This window comes from Gopherus evgoodei, chromosome 1, assembly GCF_007399415.2.
Source record: "Gopherus evgoodei ecotype Sinaloan lineage chromosome 1, rGopEvg1_v1.p, whole genome shotgun sequence".
Classification (NCBI taxonomy): Eukaryota; Metazoa; Chordata; order Testudines; family Testudinidae; genus Gopherus; species Gopherus evgoodei.
The window spans coordinates 91794892-91802915 of NC_044322.1; positions in this window are offsets into that span (position 1 = coordinate 91794892).

An 8024-nucleotide genomic window follows, 5' to 3' on the forward strand; every position below is an offset into this window, starting at 1 on the left:
TGAGCCAAAACTACACAGTACAGCAGCACCCAGGGTTACAGGACAGGTGGTGACAGAACCTTTTACCAGTCCAAGTGAACCCCCAAAGTGTCACCCAAGCCTTAAAATAATTATATATATAATCTCCTGATTTTCATTTACACTTAGCCCTATTTACACTGCTTTATCCTCAATGTAAATGAGAATCAGGCCCATAAACACACACCATACATTATTATTTATTTACCTTGTGGTAATTCCAGAAGAAAATAATGACACAAATTAGTACGGTGGTAGCTGCATTTACCAGTACGTACAAGATTTGGTGATTGAAAATCTACAACCTAAGTATGAAACTATGACCAATGCTACTTCCATTGTAAAATATGGATATTAATGCTGGAAATCTACCAAAAATACAGAAAGACATCTAAATGTCTTTGAAAGCAAATGCCTTAGAAAAATGCTAGGTATTACTTGGAATTAATTTATAACAAATGCCAAGATTCATTATATGTTGTATGCAGAATAGTTGTAACCGTGTCGATCCCACCTTGCAATTCATCACAGAATTCAGTACAGCTGTAACTCTAAAACATCACACATACATACATAGTCGACTGAAGACAGTTTCACCAGCCAGAGTGACCGGTTGATGCTGTCATTCAGACATCATGTAGCGAAGTTCCCAGATCTAGCAATCACAGAATTGAGCCTTATCTCTAAAGTTATCCAGAAAAGAAGATGCAAGTATTTGGGACATATGTTGATGTAACGCCCTTCAAATATAGGTGCTGTACTTCAAAAACACAAGATTCTTTATTATCTCAGTCAGTACAAACATACAGTACATGCCTGTAGCACAGAGCAGTACCTCAGAGGTCTGAGCAAAAACAGTGCTCTAAAAGCAAAATGTTCACTCCCATACCACAGCAATGCCTGCCAACAAGGCAGGGAATGCCTAAGAATTATCACCTCTGGGGACACAGTGGGGGATTGTCCTAAAAGTTCAACCACTGCACTCCTTTTTGTGTCAATGTGTACTCTCTTTTGTGTATGTCTCACAAAACTCCCCAGCAACATTAAATGTCATCTTGACATGTCCAGCATGACAGGTAAGTCTTGCTTGGCTTGCTTGGTTACGGTATGAACAAATTACTACCTACGGACCAACACTTTTGGTTCAATTTTTCATTATAAACTTATTGTGTAATGACTGGGATACTCCTAAACTTCAGATTAACCTCTTAGATCTGACAGAATCTCTTAAGCAATTTATCCTGGTGCGTATATATGGTTGGACCTAAATTCACTGGCAATAAATATTGTAGTAACTTGTAGACTGGAGACACAACCTCTAAGGAGCTAAACAGATTAATCTGTGAGTTCCTATACTGGTAATTTAGGGACCCAAGCTGATCATAGTGAATATCCTGTTCTTCTATAATCCTGGTGGTTCAATGACTGTTAATATTTGCATGTTCCTGTGCTGGCACTGATTCCTTTGACCCAGATCTATGTAACACCTCAGTACTTCCATCAGAACCACCAGCAGTCTGGTCATTTGCAACTATGAAACAATAAACTTCAGCATCCAGATTTACTGAGCTGTTTATTATAGGCTGGCTGCCCTCCAGATGCTTACCAGTTGCTACCCTTGCTCTTCCCTGCTGATCCTCTGGAACTACTTTGCACACTGTATGATTTCCCATCTTCTTGGTAACAGTGTGGATGTGCCTGTCCCAGTAGGCTTTTAATTTTGCAGGTCCTCCACATACTGACAAATTCCAGACAGATACCCCATCTCCTGGGAAGAGAGTGGCACTTGAGCTGTGTGATCAAGTAATCCTTGTTTCTGGTAGCTAACTTCCTTGAGTTTTCATTGACTAAATCAAGAGCTTTTCTAATCTATGCTTTCCACTTTTGCACATAACCACCACAGTTCTCCACTAATTCCTGATTTCCCATTAAATTCAATGTTAATTGACAAGGAAAGGGCTCTTCCATACAAAAATGGAGAAAATCCTCATTTCATTATGTATACAGTTATAAGCATATGTGACCTTGTTTAAGGATTCTTTCCAATGAGATTTCTGGTCTTCAGGGAGAATTCTCAGCGTTCCTAGAAATGTTCTACTAAATCATTCAACTTGCCCATTTTCCTGGGGGTAATATGGGGTTGTTCTCAACCCTGCAATTGGGCAGTACTACTGCAGCCTGTGGAACAGCTGGTTCTCAAATTCGCCATCTTGGTCATGATGAATTCATTTAGTGGATCCAAATCTTAAAACAAAATTTTTACATATTTTGTCAGCTGCCTTTTTCCAAGAGTTGGTTCTTGTGAGAGAAGCCTGTGCAAGCCTGGTAAAGTAATCTATAACAACCAGGATATTTTCATTCTCTTGATGCTTTTCTCAAGATGAAGAAAATCAGCTGAGACTCATTCAAATAGTTCTGTGGCACTGATAGCTTGTAACTGGGCTTTGGTACATTGGTTTGGTCTCCTCTGATTTAGGCATTGACAGACCTGAGTTACATAGTGCTCAAGATCCTCCTTCATATGAGGCCAATAGAAATGGTTTCTAGCAAGGTGAATAATTCAGTCAGCACCTAAGAGGTCCACATTTTCATGGAATTCTGCATAGATTAATCTGCAGTACTTTTCAAGTACTACCAACTGATTGCAAATAGTGATTTTGCAATAAAGGACACCATCCTTACCAAAGTACCATTTTTCCCACTCACACCACAAAGAAAACACCTGATATAGCCTCGGCTTTTCCTTACTGGTGTCCTGGATCCTTTGTCTTTTGCTTCAAGAATTGCTTTTATTATCAGGTTATCTTACATAATTCTTCCCAAGAGAGGGATCTAGGGGTTGAAGATGCAATTATTAGCTCATCTTCTTCCAACATGGCAGCATTTATAGTGATAGCTATATTCTGGATAGTTATCCAAAATATGAACCCTTCCTCTGGGGCCTGTAATGCTTTTTTACAGTATTTACAACATCCATAGATGTTTCCTCAGTACACCCTTTCATTAATTTGCCCATATAAAGAGGTATCTGGACAAAATATCAGCATCAACATTACACTTTCTAGGCTGGTATCTGACATTGAAATTAAAACTGGTCAACGCAGCTACCCAGTGCTGTCCAATGGCATTCAGTCTGGCTGATGTAAGTACATATGTCAGTAGGTTATTATCTGCGTAAACAATGCAGGATCACATGTAATATAAATAATCAACAAAGTTGCTCTGTAATTTCCCATTTCAAAGCCAGAAACTTCAGTTTCCCAGAATGATAATTATATCTTTTTTTCTAAAGGATAAAGGATCGTGGTGTCAGAGGCTATCATTCATAACTTGCCCTCCTATCAACACAGCTGGATAGGCTATCACTGAGGGTTCAAGCAACTTTTCTAATACTTTCTGATGGTCCTCAGGCCACATGATTAGCTGGCTAGCAAGCACTTGCGCCACCCCATTCTTTCTCTGTTTTCTGCAAGACCCGTTTCCCCCACACATGTCTTTACTAGTGGCCTTATTGTTATGAGGTGGAAAAGATATCACAAGTAGGCTTTTGGATGCCCTGTTATGTCCTTAATGTACTGGCAATAATAATTTAGCAAGCCTAATACCTTCCGCAGTTCACCCACATTACAAGGCTTTTTCTCTTTCAATGCCTGTAGCAAAAATGTCAGTTGGGTCTATTTTATATACCCATAAATCACACATCCTCTTTCTAAGTCACCTTTTTAAGCTTTTAGTTTGAAACCATATATTTCTGAATTGCTGGAGGACTTCTTGAACATGCTTCACATGTTCCAAGAAAGTTATGCTACTGCCCAGGGTATCATCCAGACATGGAATACAACTCTTTGCTCAGATCCTCAAGGCAGGAAGGTGGCAGGAGCATTCATAAGCCCAAAAGGACTATGAATCCATTTATACCAGGTTGTAATAAAGGTGATGAGAGGTCAAATGTCAGTCCCCTTGAACCCTTGATAGTAGGCCTTGTTCTGATCTAGAACTGAGAATCATGATGTCTCACCCAAGCCATCTAACCCGTCCTATAGACTCATAGACTCATAGACTCTAGGACTGGAAGGGACCTCGAGAGGTCATCGAGTCCAGTCCCCTGCCCTCATGGCAGGACCAAATACTGTCTAGACCATCCCTGATAGACATTTATCTAACCTACTCTTAAATATCTCCAGCGATGGAGATTCCACAACTTCCCTAGGCAATCTATTCCAGTGTTTAACTACCCTGACAGTTAGGAACTTTTTCCTAATGTCCAACCTAAATCTCCCTTGCTGCAGTTTAAGTCCATTGCTTCTTGTTCTACCATTGGAGGCCAAGGTGAACAAGTTTTCTCCCTCCTCCTGATGACACCCTTTTAGATACCTGAAAACTGCTATCGGGTCCCCTTTCAGTCTTCTCTTTTCCAAACTAAACAAACCCAATTCCTTCAGCCTTCCTTCATAGGTCATGTTCTCAAGACCTTTAATCATTCTTGTTGCTCTTCTCTGGACCCTCTCCAATTTCTCCACATCTTTCTTGAAATGCGGTGCCCAGAACTGGACACAATACTCCAGTTGAGGCCTAACCAGCGCAGAGTAAAGCGGCAGAATGACTTCTCGTGTCTTGTTTACAACACACCTGTTAATGCATCCCAGAATCATGTTTGCTTTTTTTGCAACAGTATCACACTGTTGACTCATGTTAAGCTTGTGGTCCACTATGACCCCTAGATCTCTTTCTGCCATACTTCTTCCTAGACAGTCTCTTCCCATTCTGTATATGTGAAACTGATTGTTCCTTCCTAAGTGGAGCACTTTGCATTTATCGTTATTGAACTTCATCCTGTTTACCTCAGACCATTTCTCCAATCTGTCCAGATCATTTTGAATGTTGACCCTGTCCTCCAGAGCAGTTGCAATCCCTCCCAGTTTGGTATCGTCCGCAAACTTAATAAGCGTACTTTCTATGCCAACATCTAAATCGTTGATGAAGATATTGAACAGAACCGGTCCCAAAACAGACCCCTGCGGAACCCCACTTGTTATACCTTTCCAGCAGGATTGGGAGCCATTAACAACTACTCTCTGAGTACGGTTATCCAGCCAGTTATGCACCCACCTTATAGTAGCCCCATCTAAATTGTACTTTCCTAGCTTATCTATAAGAATATCATGCGAGACTGTATCAAATGCCTTACTAAAGTCTAGGTATATCACATCCACCGCTTCTCCCTTATCCACAAGGCTCGTTATCCTATCAAAGAACGCTATCAGATTAGTTTGACACGATTTGTTCTTTACAAATCCATGCTGGCTATTCCCTATCACCTTACCAACTTCCAAGTGTTTGCAGATGATTTCTTTGATTACCTGCTCCATTATCTCCCCTGGCACAGAAGTTAAACTAACTGGTCTGTAGTTTCCTGGGTTGTTTTTATTTCCCTTTTTATAGATGGGCACTATATTTGCCCCCTTCCAGTCTTCTGGAATCTCCCCTGTCTCCCATGATTTCCCAAAGATAATAGCTAGAGGCTCAGATACCTCCTCTATTAACTCCTTGAGTATTCTAGGATGCATTTCATCAGGCCCTGGTGACTTGCAGGCATCTAACTTTTCTAAGTGATTTTTTACTTGCTCTTTCCTTATTTTCTCTTCTAAACCTACCCTCTTCCCGTAAGCATTCACTATACTAGACATTCCTTCAGACTTCTCAGTGAAGACCGAAACAAAGAAGTCATTAAGCATCTCTGCCATTTCCAAGTCTCCTGTTACTGTTACCCCCTCCTCATTGAGCAGTGGGCCTACCCTGTCCTTAGTCTTCCTCTTGCTTCTAATGTATTGATAAAAAGTCTTCTTGTTTCCCTTTATTCCCATAGCTAGTTTGAGTTCATTTTGTGCCTTTGCCTTTCTAATCTTGCCTCTGCATTCCTGTGTTATTTGCCTATATTCATCCTTCGTGATCTGACCTAGTTTCCATTTTTTATATGACGCCTTTTTATTTTGTAGGTCACGCAAGATCTCAAGGGTAAGCCAAGGTGGTCTTTTGCCACATTTTCTATCTTTCCTAACCATCGGAATAACTTGCTTTTGGGCCCTTAATAGCGTCCCTTTGAAAAACTGCCAACTTTCCTCAGTTGTTTTTCCCCTCAGTCTTAATTCCCATGGGACCTTGCCTATCAGCTCTCTGAGCTTACCAAAATCCGCCTTCCTGAAATCCATTGTCTCTATTCTGCTGTACTCCTTTCTACCCTTCCTTAGAGTTGCAAATTCTATGATTTCATGATCACTTTCACCCAAGCTTCCTTCTACTTTTAAATTCTCAACAAGTTCCTCCCTATTGGTTAAAATCAAGTCTAGAACAGCTTCCCCCCAGTAGCTTTTTCAACTTTCTGAAATAAAAAGTTGTCTGCAATGCAGTCCAGGAACTTATTGGATAGTCTGTGCCCCGCGGTGTTATTTTCCCAACATATATCTGGATAGTTGAAGTCCCCCATCACCACCAAATCTTGGGCTTTGGATGATTTTGGACGAGGAAGAGGCTGATGATCTGGCACCATCTTTTGATTCAGTCTCAGTTATCAGTTCAGTTGCATCTTTCTCTAAATAATAGTATTTCAAAATTCTCCTCAGCTTTGGTAATGTCTTGGTACTATTTCCTTCCATGTAGCTCTGAAGACTCATTCCAGGACAAACTGCTTTAAAGCAGTGGTGGGCAACCTGTGGCCAAGCAGGGTAATCCGCTGGCAGGCGGCCAGGTAATTTGTTTACATTTGTACGGCTGCCTGCAGCTTCTAATGGCTGTGGTTCACAGTTCCCAGCCAATGGGAGCTGCAGGAAGCGGTGGCCAGCATGTCTCTGTGGCCCGCACCACTTCCTGCAGCTCTCATTGGCCAGGAACGGAGAACCATGGCAACTGGGAGCTGCAGGCAGCTGTACAAATGTAAACAAATTGCCTGGCAGCCTACCAGCCGATTACCCTGTTGGGCCGCAGGTTGCCCACCACTGCTGTCTGGCAGCCCACCAGCAGATTACCCTGATGGCCGTGAGTGGCCCACAGGCCACAGGTTGCCCACCACTGATATAGTAGACATGTAAAAAGCAGACCAGGATAGACAGGGATGGCAAAGAATTGCTCATGCCCTAAGCATTATCTAACAGCATGGGAAGGGCTCATAATCAGTTCCAAAGAGCCCAATTATGGTAGATACTGTATAAAACACACAGGAAGACACAAGACCTATCCTAAAGAGTTTACAATTTAAGGTCTGTCTACACTTCAAGCTGGTGATGGGGGACTTCAACTATCCAGATATATGTTGGGAAAATAACACTGCGAGACACAGACTATCCAATAAGTTCCTGGACTGCATTGCAGACAACTTTTTATTTCAGAAAGATGAAAAAGCTACTGGGGGGAAGCTGTTCTAGACTTAATTTTAACAAATAGGGAAGAACTCGTTGAGAATTTGAAAGTAGAAGGAAGCTTGGGTGAAAGTGATCATGAAATAATAGAGTTTGCAATTCTAAGGAAGGGTAGAAGGGAGTACAGCAAAATAGAGACAATGAATTTCAGGAAGGCGGATTTTGGTAAGCTCAGAGAGCTGATAGGTAAGGTCCCATGGGAAACAAGACTGAGGGGAAAAACAACTGAGGAGAGTTGGCAGTTTTTCAAAGGGACGCTATTAAGGGCCCAAAAACAAGCTATTCCGATGGTTAGGAAAGATAGAAAATGTGGCAAAAGACCACCTTGGCTTAACCACGACATCTTGCGTGACCTACAAAATAAAAGGCGTCATATAAAAAATGGAAACTAGCTCAGATTACAAAGGACGAATATAGGCAAATAACACAGGAATGCAGAGGCAAGATTAGAAAGGCAAAGGCACAAAATGAACTCAAACTAGCTATGGGAATAAAGGGAAACAAGAAGACTTTTTATCAATACATTAGAAGCAAGAGGAAGACCAAGGACAGGGTAGGCCCACTGCTCAGTGAGGAGGGGGAAACAGAAATGGG